General features: G+C 35.8%; 2 long non-coding RNA genes across 2 annotated transcripts; one reads left to right on the forward strand and one right to left on the reverse strand.

Moving 5' to 3' along the window:
* Positions 1–1942: 1942 nt before the first annotated feature.
* LOC114301997 (uncharacterized) lies at positions 1943–21379 on the reverse strand. The gene is made up of 2 exons (XR_003643273.2): positions 21177–21379; positions 1943–2279 (listed from the first exon to the last, which is right to left on the reverse strand). It is a non-coding gene; the product is annotated as an uncharacterized LOC114301997 (long non-coding RNA).
* LOC114283451 (uncharacterized) lies at positions 15399–18460 on the forward strand. The gene is made up of 5 exons (XR_014337196.1): positions 15399–15861; positions 16098–16279; positions 17782–17889; positions 17965–18045; positions 18171–18460. It is a non-coding gene; the product is annotated as an uncharacterized LOC114283451 (long non-coding RNA).
* Positions 21380–21857: the final 478 nt, after the last annotated feature.

Consider the following 21857-nt stretch of genomic DNA (forward strand, 5'->3'; position numbering starts at 1 on the left):
TTAAATAAGTTGTGAAGTAATTTTTTCAATTAATTTTTATTTTTTGTTATTCATTACTTGTCTACATTTCTCATAAATAATAATAATAATAATAATAATAATAATAATAATAATAATAATAATAATAATAATAATAATAATCTAGAGTCCATTTGGGTCTTTTTTTATTTTAAAAAAAACAAAAATAAAATAAATCTAAGAGTATAACTGTAAATTAACATGTCCACAATAGAAGCTGATAATCAGAAGTAAGGGATGAGCAGTTTCTCAGAATTAACTTTTTTGAGTTAAAATAAAGTGTTAGAATGAGAAGCTATTTGAAATAAATTTAACTAGTTTTTACAAAACTAAAAGCTATAAGTTAGCTCAAAAAAACCCAAACAAACACCCTCATAGATAGCCACAATTAGTCCATTGGAGCAAAAACAAAAATGTTGGTTTACTATCTTTGTGTAATAATAATACTAAGAACATCTCCAATAGTATGCTATATGGCATGGTATTGCTATATTTTGCCTTGAAGCTTCCAAATTCGCACTCTTATGGCAAGTCATTTGGCTTGCTATATATTACATATAGGAAAATGTTGTGTTAAATATACCACAAAATTTATTTATAGATAAAAACTTTGTGTCCATATATTTCATCTAAGGACTCACGTATAGCATTTTGATTTTATATTTTGTGAGAAGAGTTGAAATTTTTTACATTATATCATTAAAACAAGATTGCTAAAATCAAACATTTTAGCACTATTCATTACTAAATTATAGTAATAACTATCTCTTCATCTATCCAACCATTTGAGATGCTTTAATGGGTTCATTGGAAGTCCATTAGAGATACTGATCGTAACATTGAAAAAATTAATGAGTATCTTTTTAGTCTAATATCTCAAAAACATCACACCCCACACAATACAAAATTGGAATGTGCGACAAGTTTAGAAAATTTAAGTGAGGGACTTTGAATAATTGTTAGGGCATATTGGTGTTATCTTGAACTAGTATAAATCTTTGTTTTCTTCATACATACCAAGAGTACCAGTTAATTCTGATCAAAATCAACTTTAGTCTTCAAAAAATTAACAAGTAATGAAGGGCTTAGAAAAAGAAAAAAAATAAAAGAAAAGGTAAAGAGAATTAAAATAAAAAAATAATAATAAAAAAAGTAATGGCTCACTAAAATTTCACTATAAGAAATTGTACTTTTGGCGACTAAATTTTTAGTCGCCAAAAGTAAGATTTTATTTGCCAAAAATTTTTCCCGACTAAATATTTTGATCGCCGGATTTGTCGTGGGAAGATTGTCGGGGAAGGTATTGACGACTAAAAAATATTTAGTTGCCAAAAGTCGTATCAATGCTAACCAAATTTTTAGTCGCCAAAAGTAAAGGTATTGACGACAAAAATAATCTTTAGTCGTTGAATGAGGATAAATTTTCAACTACTAAAATATTTGTTGCCAAAACTTGAAGTATCTACGGTGACCAAAATATTGGTCGCTAATATTTCTTTTTTTGTGCATCTAATTTTTTTTAGCTATTAAATGTTTAGTCGCCTAAAGTCTTTTTTTTTTAAGCTACTAAAGTTTTAGTCACCAAAAGTGGTTTTTCCTTTTTTTGGCTACAAACATTTAGTCGCCAAAAGATTTAATTCTTTTTAGCTACTAACTATTTAGTCACTAAAAATATTTAACTCCATTTTTGGCTACCAATTGTTTAGTCACCAAAAACATTATTTTATGTTTTGTTTTTTGTTTTTTTGTTCAATTAATTTGTCTACAACCTGTATGTATCCACCGCAACCTATAATAGGTATAAAAACAAAACAATATATATATATATATATATTACCATCCATTCCATAACACATATTTCACTTACAACCATCAAACAAAAAAGAATAACTTATAATTTCAACTTCTATACAAACCAAGTATATATTCCAATTGGAAATAATAACTTCATACATAACAAATAAGCATACAAAAACAATGTCATCTTTATACAAAAATATATGTACTATGCGAAATGGCCATTTGGCATGATACAAATTACCATGGTAATCTGTACCACGACGAAACGTAATCTATAAGCCATGGCAATAAATACAAGTTCGATGTCAAAAGTATTATGTACCCCACCAAAAGTTATATGTACAATTCATCTAAATTCCACACAAAAAGCAGAGGACGACAAAAAAGTGGGACAGTTCAAAAGTGTAAATTATCCTCTATACACAAAAATAGAAGATCCACATGTCTATGCCAAAAGCCATCTACAAAACAAAAATTACACCCATTAGTTCCATATAGCATTTGAACATAATTTCTATGCCAAAAAAAGTTATTAGATCTGTAAAAGGATTTATTATTATTATTTTTTTTGGCTAAGGTGTATACATAGTTTCATCCCTATAGTCACAATATTTTGAAAATGAAATTAACATTACTGAAATATTAAGAACCTAAATAACGCAAAGTGCATAGGAGTACAAGTCCAATTAGCCTCTAAAAAAATGATAACCAATGTAAGGTCGTGCAGCATATATATCCAGCAGCAATGAGGAAAAATTTAACCATTAAAAAATTACAATTAACGTAAGGTTGTGCAGCATATTCAACAATAATGAGAAAAAATTTAGCTCCTAAAAAATGACAATTATGTAAGGTTGTGCAACATATTCAGCAGTTATGAGAAAAAAATTTAGTCCCTAAAAAATGACAATCAATGTAAGGTTGTGCGGTATATTCAGCAGTAATGACATAAAATTTCTTTGCAAAACAACTTGGCAATGCTTATTTGTCAAACCAGAATGTGATTAAAGGTCAACCTTAGGGTTAAATTGGGCCTACAGATCAGGTATATTTCTCTTCAGTTTGGTTCTTTACGACCCTGTTTGGTTGTCACATTTAGCAGAAATGTCATGTTGTTGAGTAAATTTTTGCAATGTATTGAGAGATCATTGAAATGGTTTTGCCTATTGCATATAAGCTATGACAATGCAATAAATTAGGCCATTGATTAGTCAATCCAAACCACCTAGAATCTTATAAATGGACCTATCTATATGATCATTCTCATCATTGAAATGGTTCGGGGGCTACTTTGCATTTTCGCCCCCCGAACAGTTTTTTTTGACTAAGTTTAAGTTGGTTTTCACTCAAACTCCCAACTATGAGTGTTAATTAAATCTCGTCTGTCCCCATAGGTCATATTTGTCATGAGGAAGCTACCTGTGACATCCATAGAGGGCTTCGGGGGCTGCTTTGCTTTTTCGGCATGAACAACATTTTTCGACTAAGTTTATGACGTTTTTCACGCCAACTCCCAACCTACGTGTGATAATTACATCTCGTCTGTCCCCATAGGTCCTATTTGTCACAAGGAAGTTACACGTGACATCCATAGAGGGGTTTGGGGGCTGCTTTGCATTTTCTCCCCCAAACGGTGTTTTTCGACTAAGTTTACGGTTTCACGCCAACTCCCAACCTATGTGTGATATTTACATCCCGTCTGTCCCCATAGGTCCTATTTGTCACAAGGAAGCTACCCGTGACATCGATAGAGAGAGTCGAGGGTTGCTTTGCATTTCTGGTCCCGAACGGCCTTTTTCAACTAAGTTTACGGCATTTTCCACGCCAACTCCCAACTTGTGTGTGCTAATTACATCTCATATGTTCCCACAAGTCCTATTTGTCACAATGAAGTTACCCATGACATCCATAGAGTGATTCAAGGGCTGATTTTCATTTTCTCCCTCGAATAACCTTTTTCGACTAAGTTTAAGTTTTTTTTTTTCACTCTAACTCCCAACCTACGTGTGCTAATTACATCCCCGTCTGTCCCCACAAGTTGTATTTGTCATGATAAAATTACCTGTTACATCCAAAGAGCCTCCTAACATGAAATTGTCAGTGTGTTATATTGATGCCCTTTACAGCAGATTTTTCGCTTGCAGCAACCAAAACTTGCACAGCATGAGTCAAACGACTATGTAAAGGTCAGGCATTAGCCATTGTGTTGTAGGTTCACAATTGGCCGATGCAGGGATCTTATCACACTGATCAGCAGTGAAAATCTCAGGTTATGCTTGGTGATGAATACTTGAGTGGTCCTATGTAGGGTACGTGTGTGTGAGACAGAGCTTGTGTGTGGAAATCTGCCTCTCTTAGGACAAGTTGGATTGCCATCTCCAACCATCACTACATCCCCCGTCCAAAGGAAAAAAGAAGAAGAGGAGAACAACAACTACAACTGAAACAATTTTCTTAATAAGAGCCAACATCTAGAATAAATTAAATGCAATAGACTTTTCCTTTAGCATTTACTGTTTTTCTTCTAGAGCACACAATTAGCAGATGGAATCACCATTCATTATAATAAAAAACACATTACACAAATGGAATCACCATTCATTAGCTTAAGGAAGTAATCATTCCGTAGTTGTCATGACCCGAACCCGCCCCCGTGGGTTAAGGACATAACCGGCCAGTAATCATGAGATTACCTACGGCCTTAAACCAAACCAAACGTATTTTAACAGAGTTAATGGGAGCCTAATGGGAGCCAAACGGAAGCAATTTAAAACTTTGTCCATAGAACTGTGCTTACATGGCATATCATAACAACCATACATATGCACATTAATAACTCACAACAAAATATGTACTACATAAGGTTCTGTACATACATGATCATATAAGTCTAAGTCAACCCATCACGACTATATACAATAGATGCAAAGTCTTCGCCAACATGACAGAATATAAATACGTAACAAAAGGCCGAAGACAGGTCTCGTGCGTGAGACACAAAGGCTGACTCTCCTAAAACCTTTGTTGTTCTACATAGACTTCACTGGGGCTCAGTTTGGACTTCTCTTGGCTCATCTACAAACACATGAATGAGCGCGAGCGAAAGTCCAGTGAATAATATCAATTAAAGAAGCTATACAGACGATATGTAGAACAACATGCTTCAAACGGCCTTAGGCCCAATTCATATTTCTATTTAACATATATACACAATTTAGGTCAAGTGACTGCGGTTCCAAACAAATTGGTCTTCGGCCCATTCAAACTTTCATTTGTGTCAAAACGGCCTTTGGCCCATTCAGATGACAAAATGGCCTTTGGCCCATTTATTCGTTTATGTCGAAACGGTCTCTGGCCCATTCATTCATTCGTGTCGAAATGGCCTTTGACCCATTGATTCATTCATGTCAAAACGGCCTCCGACCCATTCATTCGTGTCAAAACAGCCTCCGGCCCATTCATTCATGTCAAAACGGCCTCTGACCCATTCATTCATGTCAAAACGGCTTCTGGCCCAACCATTCATGTCAAAACGGCCTCTGGCCCATCCATTTGTGTCAAAACGGCCTCTGGCCCATCCATTCATGCCAAACGGCCTCTGGCTCATTCATTCTATTATCCAGATCAGACTGGCCTCTGGTCCACTCATTTGGTATAGCAAACATTGTCCACCAATTGAATCAATAAACTTATGAAACTTGCATAGAAGTAAGCAATTGGACAACAACATGTTTCAGATATCTCTGTTAAGATATTACTCACAGTGATTGGTTGGTTGGTTTGCCTTGGAGCTCGACCCTACACATTCCATGAACACAAAAGGGTCACAAACAATTCGATCCGTTCTTAATCCACATATTCCTCTTTAGACTTCATTCTTATCTCTTTAACTTATTTATAATGCTCAGTGTATGCCTAAGAGTGCTTGCAAGCGAAAGAGAATGAAAAACGGAACACAGGATACATTTTCAAAATTTCAGAAAACAGGGTCCCTGCTCGAGCGGACCCATGAGGTCTGCAAAAGTGCTGGATGCATCAAAATTACGCTCGTGCGTGAAGTCTGGCGCTCGAACTGAAGGTTTGTCTACATAGCTCCCCGCTCGAGTGTGAACTTCCCCACTCGAGCGGACATCCATGTCTGCAAAAATACTAGGAGCACGAAATTCACGCTCGAGCGGCAGTTTCCCCGCTCGAGCGGACATCAAATTCTGGAAAATCCAGAACATGTTCTTGAGTTTCAATTTGATGTTTAAAGGTTCCAAATGCATGATTTTGGCTCAAACTTCACATGTACATGTACTAATCATGGTACAAACACCAAATTACATCATCATGAAGCTCAATTTCATGAATCAAACACATGCATGTCCTAATTTACACCAAACTTGCTATTATGATAACAATTCCATGTATTTTCAAATTCATTTCTCATAAATTGTACATGCATGTGGGATATCACTCCCATTTCAACTTACATGGTGCAAATGGTGATTACAAACATGAGCTTTAACCAACATTCTACATGGATCATGTATTTTGTGTTCAAACATGCAAATTTTAAAGCAATTACACACATGCATGCATGCATTGATCTTCAATTCAACATGACCAACCCAATTTCATGTCAAACTTACACTTGATTACCCAACTAGCTTGAATACACAAAATTACAAACTAAAACTCATGAATTACTCACTAAAGAGCTTTAATCTTCACAATTTATGGCCAACTCTTGCACCTAGCCTTCCCAATTCACAATTCATAAGCAGAAGTACACCAAGATGCCTCTTTTCTCTCTCAAGGTTGGCTCTCTGTCTTTCTTGAGTTCAAAATCAGTCAAATGAAGCTAAAGAGAGAATTTGAGTGAATGTGGCCCACTAAATAAGCTCCTCTAATCAAAATTCCTAATATTTAAATAATTGAGCACTACCCCATTAATTTAATCCATTTAATTTGATCCGAATCAATTTTCAATTAAATTTCACCGTAGGCTCTAAAAATTATGCCAACCACAATGGCATAATCAATTTCAATTTCTGTGGCCGATAGGGCCTTCAATTTAATTTTCAAAGCAGACAATCAAACAGATATTCCTACGGTGAATAGATGGAAATTCAAAACTACATATTTTCACATAATGGCACACAAAATCATATTAAACACATAATCATATTCATGTTAATGACCAATTAACATATTACGGAACAGGGATATCACAGTAGTGGTGTCTAAGAATGGCCATTTCATTCCATTCCATCTCATTCTAAGCAACCAAATAGAGCAATATTAAAGCATGCAATTAGCAGGTTTAGCTCTAATGCAAAAAAGATAACCCCGACATAAAGTCAACAAAGTGAACTACATCATAGGTTGCAACTTGAATGATGCAGTAACAGTTGCACTTGGGAAACACAATTCTCTGCTTCCTTTGAGGCAAGTTGGGTGTACAAATTGCTCAAATGGAGCAGACAACAAAAAGTACCTTAATGAGCTTCAACTCCAATAGTCCAATGATTAAGCAGTAGGTTTATCTGAATCCCTTGCTTAGACGTTAGAATGAGATTAGCTATTTGAAATGTAAGACCATGTCTTTTCATCACCAAATGAGGTTTATTAAATTATTATCTTCTATGACCTGAGTTTACAGTTGTGGAAACATGCAAGTTGTAAAAAAATGACCATGATAAAGCATGCAATACATCTTTCCTATTTACTTGGCATGAGCTATAGAACAAGTTAAGGTAATATAGAACATGGAAGAGGACATACATAACAGGTATGATGCCATGAGAAAAGATTGCAGACTCTGACTTAATACAAGACATGCTATATAGTGAAAAATGAAATATAAGTTATATGACCAATTTAAAGCATAAAAAAGTAAAAAGGCTTTGTGCAATTAACTGGTATTTCTTAATTAGACTTCAAAGTTCCCATGAACAATAGTAAGTTATTGAACTTTACAGTAAAAGGCCACTACCTAGAATAATTGTGGGAATCTCCAATTGTCTAGAATGGCCCCCAGTCTGAATCATCAAGCTTTTACAAGTCTAAGGTAAGGATCTTAAGAGTTCCATAGTTGATGTTAATTAACTATACCTTCTGTTAAAATTTACCATCACCTACCACCAATTTACCATCACCTACCACCACCTACTCCTCACCTACTACACTCACCCTCTCCTATATAATGAGCCACTCACCATTTGTAATATACACAATAAATATATAAATCAATAATACAATTCTCTATTTCTCTTTATACATTAAATTTCTACATGGTATCAGAGCTATAGGTTAGCTCTTGGTGATCTTCACCTTCCGGCGGGCGGCAACCTTGCCTTCACCGCCCGCCGGACCCCAACCGTGCCAATTGAAACCTCCAACACATACCTCCTCGCCTTTCACCTTGGTCTCTGCAACCTCACTCTGTAAAATCACCACCTCCATCGGCGTCGTCCAAGTCGGCAACGGCAGCTTCGGCAGCTACCCTTCTTCCATCCAAGTCTCCTAGCCGTTCGATGGCGGCCTCGCCTCGAGACCAGGTCGTTCGGAAGCAGAACAACAATCCGTTGTCAAATCTCCCGAAGAGGACCTGTATGTGCTCGCCGACGAATCATCCGGGATCGTTCCGGTGTAATCTTCACAAGAATTGCAACATCTCTGCCACCCCCACCTTCCTTCATATGGTGGACGCAGACCAAGTACCACAGGTCTCTCTTCTTTGTCGAGATCAGCCTCCTTCAATTTCAAGGATTTGTGTGTCAAACGGAGGAGAAAAGAAGAGTGAAGGGAAGTCTCCTTCACTAAAATGGAAAGCTCAATCTGGAAATAGACAGACAAGCAAACATGATTTTTTGCAGTTCATTGATGATTGGCAAGAGACAAGAACATTAACAGCTTCACTAGAGAGAGTTGAATCCTGGATTTTCTCTAGAATAGTTGAGTCAATATGGTGGCAGACCTTGACCCCTCATATGCAATCTCCAGTTGAGGATTTGAATATCACTAAAACCATTGGAAGGATATGACGACCTGCCTTGGGAGACCAGCAACAAGGCAACTTTTCGATTGACCATTGGAAAAATGCTTTCCAAGATGCTTTCAAAGGACTTTGTCCAGTTCGCTTGCCGTACCAGATCAGATACTATGGCTCTCTGGGAAGGCTTGCAATTGCCGTACCAGATGAGATTGATTGGGATTTTGCCGGAAAGAAGAGGCCCCTTGTGGTATTCCAGGAGGGTACTGGGTTGGTTTTGGACTAACTCAGTGAGGATTGCTGCGAGATCCGCCTTGAAGATCCACTCCTCCAACCTGCGATGGTTTCCTTATCGACTTGGTTTCGATACATAGCCCACAACCTTGAGTTCTCTGTCTGTCTCTCTGGTCCCTTTCTCTCCACTAGACCCACTTTCATCATATTCATTATTCCCCTTGTTCCCCACTCTCTCAGTATATATATATATATATATATAAAACCCACTTTACTTTTCTTTATTTTATTTTATCACAAAAAAAAAAAAAAATAAATAAATAAATAAAGAAAAGTCATAAAATAAAAATAAAAAATAAAAAAATCAACTCCACTCACCTTTGAATTTTCATTCCCCAGACACCCATGTGGGCTTGTCCCCTCTCTCTTCCGTTTGATTTCAACTTCAATATTTTTATTTATTTTCTCTCACTCACTTTTAATCTCTTTCAAATATCCCTCTACAATAATATCTCTTTCTCAAATAATCCATCCAAAAATATTTTTTTTTGTAGGACCCGACCAAACACATTTAACTCTGGAACCAACCCATGTGCACTTTCTTTTATTCTACTTTTTGGTCCATCATTCCACCACCTCCCTTCTTTTCTTTTTCCTAAACCATCTTTTTGTCCCACCGCCCAAATTTTATTTTTTATTATAAAACTTAATTGGTGCTCTATTTTTTATTCATTATTATATATTCATCATCACCATGCTTATCCTTTCATCACTATCTCCATACTTTTTTATTATTCGATTCCCTTACTTTTCAAAAAAAAAAAAAAACATTCATCATTCCACAAACTCATTTTATTCATGTCGGGGCTCACCCCGATCCCCATTTTACATCAAAAAAAAAAAAAACCAAAAAAAAATAAAAAATAAAAAATAAAAAATAAAAAAATAAAATAAAAAAATAACAAAACAATCACACCCACAGTGGGATTTTTTCTTCTCTACTCTGCAGCCGGTCTCTTCTTCTTGCCTCCGTCTTGGACGACCCTTGACGGTGTTGCCTCCGTGTTTCCTAGACCACCAAACATGTTGCCTCCTCCCTGCTCCTCCACTACAGCATATGGTGGACCTCCAAATCGGAACATCACGGTAGCCTTCCGCTTCAGCTCCTTGTTTTCTGCCTTTAGCACACTTATCTCTGCTCGCGCATCCTTATACATGCGTTGGAGCAGAGCCAGCTGGGAGTTTAACTGTTGCACCTCATTTGTCCTGCTCTGCAGCCGGTGCGACAAGTTTGTGACCGCAGTCATGGTTTCCACACATGACTTCAGAGTATACTGATTGGCCTCAATATCAGTTTGCACCGCCATTTTTTGCTCCACCGACCGCATCGGAAAGTTCAACGGAGCAAACACAGAGGTGTTTGGTTGAGGTTCACTGGCCACCGCACCAGTTCTCTCTCTTGTTGACTCATTGAGGTCTGGAAAGAGAGTGAGCAGACTACGGGACGAAGAGGCCATTTTCTGGGCAACCGAGTATTACAGAGTGTTTCAAGATTTGCAGCTCTTAGAGACACTCTCTCAGCAAAAGGAACTATCTCTCTCAGCAACACGAAGAGTTTTTTCAGAGTTTTTTAGCGGGTTTTCTGCCTCAGTCTCAGCCTCCGCTTCGATTTATAAAGACCTTGACGAAGAGGCAGACACGTGCATCATGAGCCGCTCGGCGCTCGCCGACAACTTGGAACGCCTTTTGATGGCACGTCTTTTTATGGATTGGGCACGCCTTTTGATGGCACGCCTTTTTATGGATTGGGCACGCTTTTTGATGGCACGCCTTTTGAAAGATTGGGCACACCTTTTGAGGGTGCGACTTTTTAGGGGTCCGACAAGACTCTGTAAACTGTCCCGACATTGATTCCAGTTAGCTCCTTTATGGGTCCGACAAGACTCTGTAAACTGTTCCGACATTGATTCCGGTTAGCTCCTTCATGGGTCCGACAAGACTCTGTAAACTGTCCCGACATTGATTCCGGTTAGTTTCTACAAGGGTCCAGCAAGACTCCGTAAACTGTCACAACATTGTCTGCTACAACGGTCCGACATGACCCCATAAAGTGTCCTCTACACCGTTATGACACCACCATACAGTGTCCTCTACAACGTTATGACACCCCCATACAGTGTCCTCTACAACGTTATGGCACCACCATCTAGTGTCTTCACCAATGGTCTGACACGACCATACAGTGTCTCCTATCCTTTTTTATTTTTATGTATTTTCTTGTTTTGTTACTCTCTCCAAACTCAAGTTGGTTAGTTTCTATCCTCCTTGAGTTTGCGGGGGGCTGTTAAAATTTACCATCACCTACCACCAATTTACCATCACCTACCACCACCTACTCCTCACCTACTCCTCACCTACTACACTCACCCTCTCCTATATAATGAGCCACTCACCATTTGTAATATACACAATAAATATATAAATCAATAATACAATTCTCTATTTCTCTTTATACATTAAATTTCTACACCTTCTTTTTTCCCTGATTATTCTTCTTAATTTATAGTTTTACCTATCTGCCTTCTATTTTTCCCTTTTCCTTTTTTTCTCCCTTCCTTTTTTGATGTACGTTGCAGACCAAATACTCTCCATACAAAATAAATGTAAAAAACAAAAAACAAACAAAAAAACACAATAACCTTAATGAACCAACACCAATCTCTATTCAACATCCAATCCATTACAACTTTAGTGAGAGCAGCACATGAAAGAACAGAAGATGATAGATAAAAGAAATATTTGCCAAATTAAGGAAACGACAGCTTCTGGAGTACTAGTCCAGTTTCATGAGTTGAACTCCCAACATTATTTAGGAACACAGCCATTTAATAATAAGAATACAAAAATAATAGGAATTAAAGGGGTAGCAGAGTATTAATAAAACAAACATTTGACTAATTGTCTACCCAGAAGAAAAGTGCAAAGGAGAAGAATATAATAATCATAAACAAACCAGCCCTCTTAACCAAAAGCTTACAAATAAAGGTTGTAGCAAATTGACTATAAGAAGGCCTAACAAATAAAGCTTACAAATTGGACAATAATAATTATCAACAAGTATCTATGATGTTAATTGCTTGACCATATTCAGAGCATATTTGGCTATATTAGTAATGCCATTCAATTGGATGGGGCTCCTAATTTAGTGACTTACCTCATATTCATAAGCTTATCCTACTCAATTCTGGGAAAGTGTATATTTCATTGAAATCATGTGGTTACCTTATGGAAATCAGAATAAAGTCCTTTGGAGTATCAAAACACCAGGTCCTTTGTTGCTAAGTCTACTAACATCACTACAAGAAAAGTGGGTTTATGAGACGGAACTATTTGCGACGGCACACTTGCCGTCTCAAAAAGTCACTTTTTGCGACGGCAGAAAATGCCGTCTCAAAAAAGCAGAGTATTTGCGACGGCACCATTTGCCGTCTCAAAAAAGCGGAGCATTTGCGACGGCACAATTTGCTGTCTCAAAAAATGAGAGCATTTGCGACGGCAAAAAGTACCGTCGCAAATGCTCCGCTTTTTTGAGACGGCAAATGGTGCCGTCGCAAATACTCTACTTTTTTGAGACGGCATTTTCTGCTGTCACAAAAAGTGACTTTCGTGTTTTTTTTTTTTTTTTTTAGTGAATATTTTTAAATTTTTAAATATTTTTTTTAGATGCACCTTACTTAGATATATCTAAAAAAAAATTATGAAAAATATTCTTAAAAATTAATAAATACATAAAAATACAAAAAAAAAATGTATTGAATTATTGTTTTTTTTTTTTTGTATTTTTGGTATTTAGTGAATTTTTAAAAGATTTTTTTTACAATTTTTAAAATTTTTAGGTGTATTTATGTTAGGTGTGTCTAAAAATTAAAAAAAATACTTAAAATATTAAAAAAATTCAATAAAAACAATATAACACGGAAAACAATAAAGTATAATTTTCTCAAAAGAGTTTTTGGAAAACTCTAACCTAGCATAGTGATTGTGGTTTTGAGATAGCTTCATATATATACAGTCACAAAATGGTTTGAATAAATTCAATGGTATTTTTCTGTCACAAAAAAAAATTAAAAAAAACAATGTCGTCTTACTCTTTTGATATAACATTTTTCTTTTCATTCATTTTTTCATCTTCTTGTCTCTCTGTCTCTATCTCTCTCTCTCTTCTCTTTATCTCTTTCACTCATCACTCTTCTTTCTCTGTCTGTCTGTTTCTCTCTCTCATTTTCTCTCTGTGTCTCTCGCCTATCTCTTTTTTAACTTTTTAGGTGTATTTATGTTAGGTGTGTCTAAAAATTAAAAAAAAAAATACTTAAAATATTAAAAAAATTCAATAAAAACAATATAGCACGGAAACACAAGAAAGTATAATTTTCTCAAAGGAGTTTTTGGAAAACTCTAACCTAGCATAGTGATTGTGGTTTTGAGATAGCTTCATATATATATAGTCACAAAATGGTTTGAATAAATTCAACGGTATTTTTCTGTCGCAAAAAAAATTAAAAAAACAATGTCGTCTTACTCTTTTGATATAACATTTATCGTTTCATTCATTTTTTCATCTTCATGTATCTCTGTCTCTATCTCTCTCTCTTCTCTTTATCTCTTTCACTCATCACTCTTCTTTCTCTGTCTGTCTGTTTCTCTCTCTCATTTTCTCTCTGTGTCTCTCGCCTATCTCTCTTCTCTCTATCTCTCTTATCTCTCTCTCTCTCTCTCTCATTTCTTATCTTTCTATCTCTCTATATCTCTCTCGCTCATTTCTCTTCTCTTTATGTCTCTCTCTTTTTCTGTATCTCTCTCTCGCTCATCTCTTTTCGCTCTATTTCTCTCTCTTTTTGTCTATCTCTCGCTCATCTCTTGTTTTTCTCTCTTTTTCTATCTCTCCATCTATCTGTCTCTCTCTCTATCTCTTTTTCTGTCTATCTCTCTCTCCCTGTCTTTCTCTCATTCATCACCCTTCTCTCTATATCTCTCTCTCTCTCTGTCTACTTGTCTATTTGTCTACTTCCCCCTCACTATGCTCGCATTGTTCACTCTCTTACTCTCATCTTCTTTATTTATCAAGCTCCTTCTCGATTTATCAATCCACTATAAGAAAATACACTTTTAGTAACCACTTTGTCTATCTCTCTCTTTCGCTCATCACTCTGTCTCTTTCTCTGTCTCTCTATCTCTTTTCTCTATTCGTCTCTCACTCGTCTCTCTTTCTCTCACTACCCATCTTTTCTACCACATTTACCACTACTGCAAATGCCATTCAACTACCACCACTCTTCTCGTTCTCTCTCACTCATCTCTCTTTTTCTCTCTCTCCGTCTCTCTCACTCATCTCTCTTCTCTCTCTCTCTCTATTTTTCTATTCTCTCTCTCGTTCATCTCTTTTCGCTCTCTTTCTATATGTCTCTCTCATCTCTTGTTTCTCTCTATTTTCGATATGTCTCTCTCTATCTCTTTCTCTCTTTATCTCTCTCTCACTTATCACTCTTCTCTCTCTCTTTCTCTCTCTGTGTCTGTTTGTCTGTCTCTCAGTCTTCTCTCCCTCTCTATGTGTCTGTTTGTCTATTTGTCTCTCTCTCCCATTGTGTTCATATTGCTCACTCTCTCCCTCATCTCTTCTCTATTTACCGAGCTCTCCACTACAAGAAAATGCACTTTTAGCGACCACTTTGTCTCTCTCTCTCTCGCTCATCACTTTGTCTTTGTCCGTCTGTCTCTCTCTCTCTATCTCTCTTCTCTATCTGTCTCTCACTCATCTCTCTCTCACCACCCATCTTCTCTACCACATTTACCACAACTGCAAATGCCATTCCACTACTACCACTGTTGTCACTCCACCTCTACAACTATCATTACTACCACCATCGCTACCACTCCATTACCACCACTACTACTACCATTACCTCTCATCCACCACCGCTACTCTATCTCCTCTACCACTACCACAACTTCACCACTTATCTCCTTCACCATCACTACCACCGCCACTATCACCTCTTATCCACCACCTTCACCACTATTGCCACTTCCTATCCTCTACCACAAAAAATTAGTTCTTGATTTTTAATAACAAAAAAAAAAGGGCACAAAAAAATATTTTTCATTGATCACAAAAAATTAACTTTATTTTAATAGAAAATATTATTCCTACTTCTACCAAATAAAAAAAAATATTTTTTTATTCATTAAAATAAATATGAAACAAATAAATTTTCAACCTTACTAAATAAAAAAAAATTCATTAACTATAAAAAAAAATTATTTTAATAAAAAATAATTTTTTTAGCAACAGCATCCTCCGTTACGAAAAAAAAAAATCGTTTTATTATTTAAATATTCATTTATAATGAAAATCAAAAAAAAAAATCCAAAAAATTTCCATTCCCTCCCCTCTTTTCCATTCCCGCTCGGGTTGCCCCACCCCCAAACCCAAAATCCCCAATCTCAAAAATCCCTAATCCCCCCCCTCTCTTTTCCATTCCCGCTCGAGTTTCCCCCCACCCCAAACCCAAACCCACGGTCGAGGAGGAAGAGGAAGAGCAGGAGTTCTAGGCGTAGAAGTAGGAAATCGGAATCAGTCGGTGATAGTGAATCGGATGAGTTGAGTGACCAATGCCATTGCCTAGGGCTGAAGAACATATTAGCTATGGAGGGGCACTCAGGCCTGGTGAAGGTGATGCCATTGCTCAGTACGTTCAACAAGGAAAGCGTATCCCACGGAGAGGTGAAGTCGGTCTTTCAGCTGAGGAGATTCAGAAATTTGAGAGCCTTGGGTATGTGATGAGTGGTAGTAGGCATATTTGGTATATATGGTAGATCTATCAATTTCGTATATATGTGAGAAAATCGAAGACGAAATCGATGTATTTGGTATATCTATAACAGAGATCTTTAGCTTAAATATGGTAGATCTATCAATTTCGTTTTCCCAACACACACACACACACATACATATATATATATATACATACATATATATACATAAGAGCTTATTGAATGACATTAATAGGAAAGCGAATGGGTCACTTTACTTGGCGGAGGTAGAGGAAAGGAAAGACATCAAGCTTAAAGTTGAAGGTGGTTCCATAAATTTTGATTTGAATACTAGAGGGAGCTATGATTTCATTAGCACAAGTAGATCTGAAATGGAAGCCAAGACACTTGCATATAGGAGTTAGAATTGAAAATATGGTATTTTACATTTTCTTCTATTGATATATATTTCACCTTCAGTAGGTAAATATATTTGTTGTCATTACTAGTCCAGATACATTAATGCTATTATTCTGAGTCTTGTTGCCATGATAACTCATCAGCCGATACCTATGTATTGGTGGTGTTGATAAGTTTTGTTGGGTCTCTGTATATTAAAGTATGTTGCGTCAACACGTTGAACTATGGAGCCTACGGGTGAGGACTGAAGGTCAAACAACTCATATCATATGGGATGATTAACGACATGTTTTTGAACATTGTTAGTGATTCTTTGATTTTTTTTTTATTGTACTGCAAATTATTTCCAAACTTCCTTTTTCATTATTATTTTTAATATATATATATATATATATATTCTTGTGAATTATGGTTGATAAGTTGATATATATATTCAGCAGTCTGAATTATGAGTTCTGGGCCATAATTTGATCAATTCCATGTATCAGATTGCTTATTCTCTAAATTACTCATCACTGTCAATCGAATCAGTCTTATTTAACCTTTTCTTACTCGTTCGTTAAAAGGGAATGCATTTGGTTCTGATAAATTGATTCTGTAGATTTCTCTAGGGTTCCAATTGTTGATGGCTACTCATTTGCTCATCTCACAAAATGGATGAATGTTGCTGGCAGGCATATAACTTCTTATCTCGTTGATTTGCTTCAACGTAGAGGGCAAGGGTCAACATCAGTTATTCTCAATATATATGTAGTGTATTATATTTGAAAGATGCCAAAATGGGCATAACCTTTCACAGAAAAATTACTTGTACTTTGATTGGAATACCAAACTTTCATTTCTGAAGGTATGCAATGAATAGCACCGCTGACTTTGAAACTGTTAGGGATGTCAAAGAGAACCTTTGCTATTTAAGGTGAAGAAATAACATTATAGTTTGGTATGCTTTTGGGATTTGTTTCATTACAATTTATTAGATTTGTTTTCCTGCTGTTATGATTGCAAAAGGGAATATCAATTGGGACTCAAGACTACCATCCTTGTTAAAAATTATACTGTAAGTTTATTCTCTTATCTATTTGTGTAATTATATAGAATCTTCTAGGAATTGTTCAAGTTACTTTCCTTTTGGGCATGTTGTGACTGTGATTGTGACATACAAAATATCCCAAGCTGGGAGGTTTAAAGCAATTAATAGCAATGGTTGTGTTTTTAAAATTATCTCATAGTAGTTTAATATATGGTGCCTTCATGCGGAATATTTTAGAAGTAGTTGAAAATATGTACTTATGGATTTTTGTCTCATATTTCTCTTTGGTCAATTCAGTCTGGTATGCCTTGTCCATGATCTGTCGGTTATCCTCAGTTCTCTCAAGCATTCATTTCTTCATGGGACGTGGATGATATTTTTAGAGAGCATATGTTTAACTAATTGTTTTAAAAAACAAGCATACTGATGCAGTCATGTGGCTAATTTGAAATCCTCCAGTAATTCATGAGTAAAAATTTGTGATCTACAGGTGGACATTGCCTATGCTCCATTCATTGAAAGGTTTCAAATCTTCTTTGAAGATGCCTTGAAGTATGACATCACATCAGGAAGACCAAAACTAGCAGCATGGATTGAAGTGAGTTAATGAACTAAACTCATTCTTGTATATATCTTGAATGATGGTATCTCTTATTATCGGATCTATGTGCAGGAGCTGAACAAGATTGACGCTTATCCATAGACAAAATGTGAACCCAAAATGCTTGTTGAATTCTACAAGAAACGTTTTCTGGTAATCCCCTCATGCCTTTAAATTAAAATTCAATGGCACTCGGATATGCTTTGATAGTGAAAAAAAAAAATTAAAAAAATCAAATAAAACTGCTAACACTTCAATATATATATCTTCACTTGCAGGCTCAGCAGTGAACATGCAGCAGCTGTTCATAACTCAAATAAGTGGCTTGATGCCCTATAATCAATATCTCTAATCTAAAACTCAAATGTATCCGCACGGGGATGTGGATTTATGTTTTGTTTTTGTTTTTGTGTTTTTTTGTTTTTGTGTTTTGAGGTCAGGGTATGTGGAATTGCTAATAAGATCAAGAGTTGTCTATGTTGTAATGTGTTGATGTGTATTACATCATGCTCTTCGTTTTGGTTTGTTTTTTACATGATCAGAATTTAGACCATATTTTCAGTTTCAAGGATGTCCAAATGCTACTTTTCAGTTTCAGATTTTCTTTGACCATGCAACTTATACAGTTAAAAACAAAATTTCATACTTCATTTGCAATTTCTCACGCTTCCTTTATGAGAGACTAAGTCTGTGTCTGATTCATTAATTTGGAGAGGGATTGGAAAAGGAAAATCTTGTCAAATTTATGAATCAAACAGTCTAAAAATTAAAATAATAAAATCTGATGTCATATTTCATTTTTAATTTCTTACACTGTTTTTGTGTGCAACTAATAATAGACAAAAAAATAATAATAATAACCAAAACAAAAAGCAAAAACACCAACAAAGAAAAAAAAAAACAGCAACAAAATTTTATTATTTTTATTGATTTTGTTATAGGATTTATTTTTTGTTACGGCACTAAACTGTCGCAAAAAATAAAATTTTATTATTTTTTAATACTTTTTGCGACAGCAGCACATTGTCGCAAAAAATAGAGATTTTCATATTGTTAGTACTTTTTGCGACGGTACCATACCGTCGCAAAAACAGTGTTCTTGCCACTGCAAAAAAAAGACTATTAGCGACAGCATTTTTTGCCGTCTCAAATAACATTTTTAGCGACGGTAAAATAGTGCCGTCGCAAAAAGTCAAGAAATTTCAAACATTATTAGCGACTACAAAGTGCCGTCGCAAAAGGTAAAAATGCCGTCGCAAAAACATTAGCGACGGACTGTGCCATCGCAAAAACTCTTTTGCAACCCCCCCAATTGCGACCCTCTCTTGCCGTCGCAAAAAATCATTTTGCCGTCGCAAAAAGTTTTTGCGACGGCATTAGGAGTATTAGCGACGGTATTTTACCGTCGCAAAAAGTTGAAATTTTTGTAGTGCATTACGCCTCAAAACCTATTCGAAGCACAAAAAACAAAATAAATAAATAAATAAAATAAAATAAAATAACGAACAAAACCTATAATCAACATTGTAATAGGTTTGAATAGGAACCTTAGAAAACAATTCTACGTTCATCGTACAATATTAATGTCAATATGATGAATTTTTGTAGAACTTTTAGTACCATATCAATAAACTTCTTCTTACCTTTTAGTAGGATAACCATCTGAACCCTGCAAGAGGGTTGTGAGCCGTGAGTGACTGTATTTTCTCATGTGTGAGTATGACTACTACCTCTCTTGTAGTTGAAAAGGAAGATAAATGGAAAAAATGCTTCCAAAAATGATTAAGCAGTTAAAAAGGAGATGTTAACTTTTCGGGAACTATACATAGTAAGAAATTTGTCTCTGTGTTGAAAAGGAGCAAACATGGTTATTGGTCCAAATTAAACATGGTAATCCGTGTGACATTTTCAGCATGCTTCGTATTCTGTTGGGACTTTGCAGTGCACCGTAGGCAATATCAGAGGAGACTTAAAAGCCATAAAGCTAAAGATGTTAGTTGAAAAACAAATTAATTTTGTGTGCCCACTTCTTGTTTTATATCCTATTAAAAAAACATAAGCACAATTGCCCTAAATTCGTGTGTGTTCATGAAATAACTTGAGTTTAGAAAAAAAAATTAGAACTACTTGGCATTAAGATTTTTGTTCTAAAACAATTTGCAATTGGTAAAAAAAACAAAATTACACGTCAAGCCTAAATAAAAAAAATTACATAATTAGCTATTAAAATTAAGAAATCCTCAAATCAGGCCTAAATAAAACAAATCAAATCTCATTCTTCCAACCACATGTCACAAAGGTGCAATGAATGCTAAATTTCAACAATAAGCTCTGCACATACTACCTTCGTCCATGTAATTCTTCCGCAAGTTTTTATGCACTTGTTCAGCCTATTTTAGTGTTTCTAATAGTATATCAGTGTCTTAGGCATGCTTCTAATAGCATATCAGGTCTTAGGCTGCTTAGGACTCCTCCATAAGCCTCTCATGACTTCTCAAGACTACAAACTTCTCTCTTGAGGCTCCCAAATGCTTTATCTTTGCTGCAACCTAGATGTTAAGGCCTGAATAACTTTCTATTTTTGAAATTTATTCAAGTAACCTGTATCAAGGTTTTTTTGGCCCTTACAATGTATAAATTCACACTTAAGGCTCAAATGCCTCACTTTTAGCCCACTCTAGTTGTCTTCATCTAAGACCAATGCAATTTATTTCAGCCTTACTCAGTATTCAAGGACAGAATCAAAATTCATACACGGAGGAGGCCAAGACCAGGCACATATATATGTGTTAGACTAAGCAATGGTGGTGTTAAACTATTAATTTTTTGTCTGAGCAACTCTCAATAGGGCATGTTTGGTTGTCAAATCATTTTAAAAAAAAAATAAATATAAACAAAATTATTGATTAGGATTGATATTTGCAATGCTAATGCCTTGGCAAGGACCATAATTTCATACAAATCAAACACAATAACCCATAATTTTGGACATCAAGAATAAACCCATTTTGGACATCAAGAATAACATAATTTCATACAAATCAAACACAAAGTACCCATAATTTCACAAAACTAAAATCAAACCCACAAAACTAAAATCAAACTCATTTTGGACATCAAGAATAACATAATTTCATACAAATCAAACACTTCAACCAAACCCATTTACGAAATCAACACAAAAGTAAACTACAAAAATCATATAAACCCTAGATCAAGTGTGAGAGATGGGAAATACGGGAAGGGAGAGAGAGAGAGAGAGAGATGGATCGAGAGAGACAAACCCAGATCGACAGAGAGGGAGAGGACCGGGAGTGACAAAGACAGAGAGACAAAAACCTATTATTTGCGGCAGTGGCGGTGGTGATTTCCGGCGGCAGCGGTGGTGATGTGCGACGGTGGAGAGGAACGGTGGCCAGCAACGTGCAACGGTGGAGCGGGTGTTCGGTTTGGTGGTGAGTGGTCTATGAGTGGTCTGTGTGTGTGTAAAACAAAGGGCGCCAATATATTTACACTTCCCTAAAAAGAATATCCTACCTTTAGCAACTAAACTACAATTTGTCGCCAAATAAGAGTCAATAACGACAAAAGTTTTTGTAGCTGTTTGATGAATTTGGAGACTAAATATTTCTTTTGTCGGCAAAAACTAATTGAGCAACGACTAAATTTTTTTAGTCATTGATAGTATATTTTTTCCGACTAAATTGTTTGGTCGACAAAGAGTTCCCCAATAAATAAGCCTATTTTTTAGCGACTAAAACTTTTGGTTAGCAAAAGATTGTGTACGCCGACTAAAATTAGAATTAGTAGTCCAAAATAGAGACAAGCGCCGACTAAAAAATTTTCAATCACATATTTTCATATTTGTAGCAACCAAATTTAATTTTAGTTGCCAATAACTAGTACATGGCTACTAAAAAATTTTACTAGCTAAAAGTGCACAACATTGCCGACCAATAGGAAAA

The sequence above is a fragment of the Camellia sinensis genome, chromosome 8 (genome assembly GCF_055761805.1).
Source record: "Camellia sinensis isolate YWXY chromosome 8, ASM5576180v1, whole genome shotgun sequence".
Lineage (NCBI taxonomy): Eukaryota > Viridiplantae > Streptophyta > Magnoliopsida > Ericales > Theaceae > Camellia > Camellia sinensis.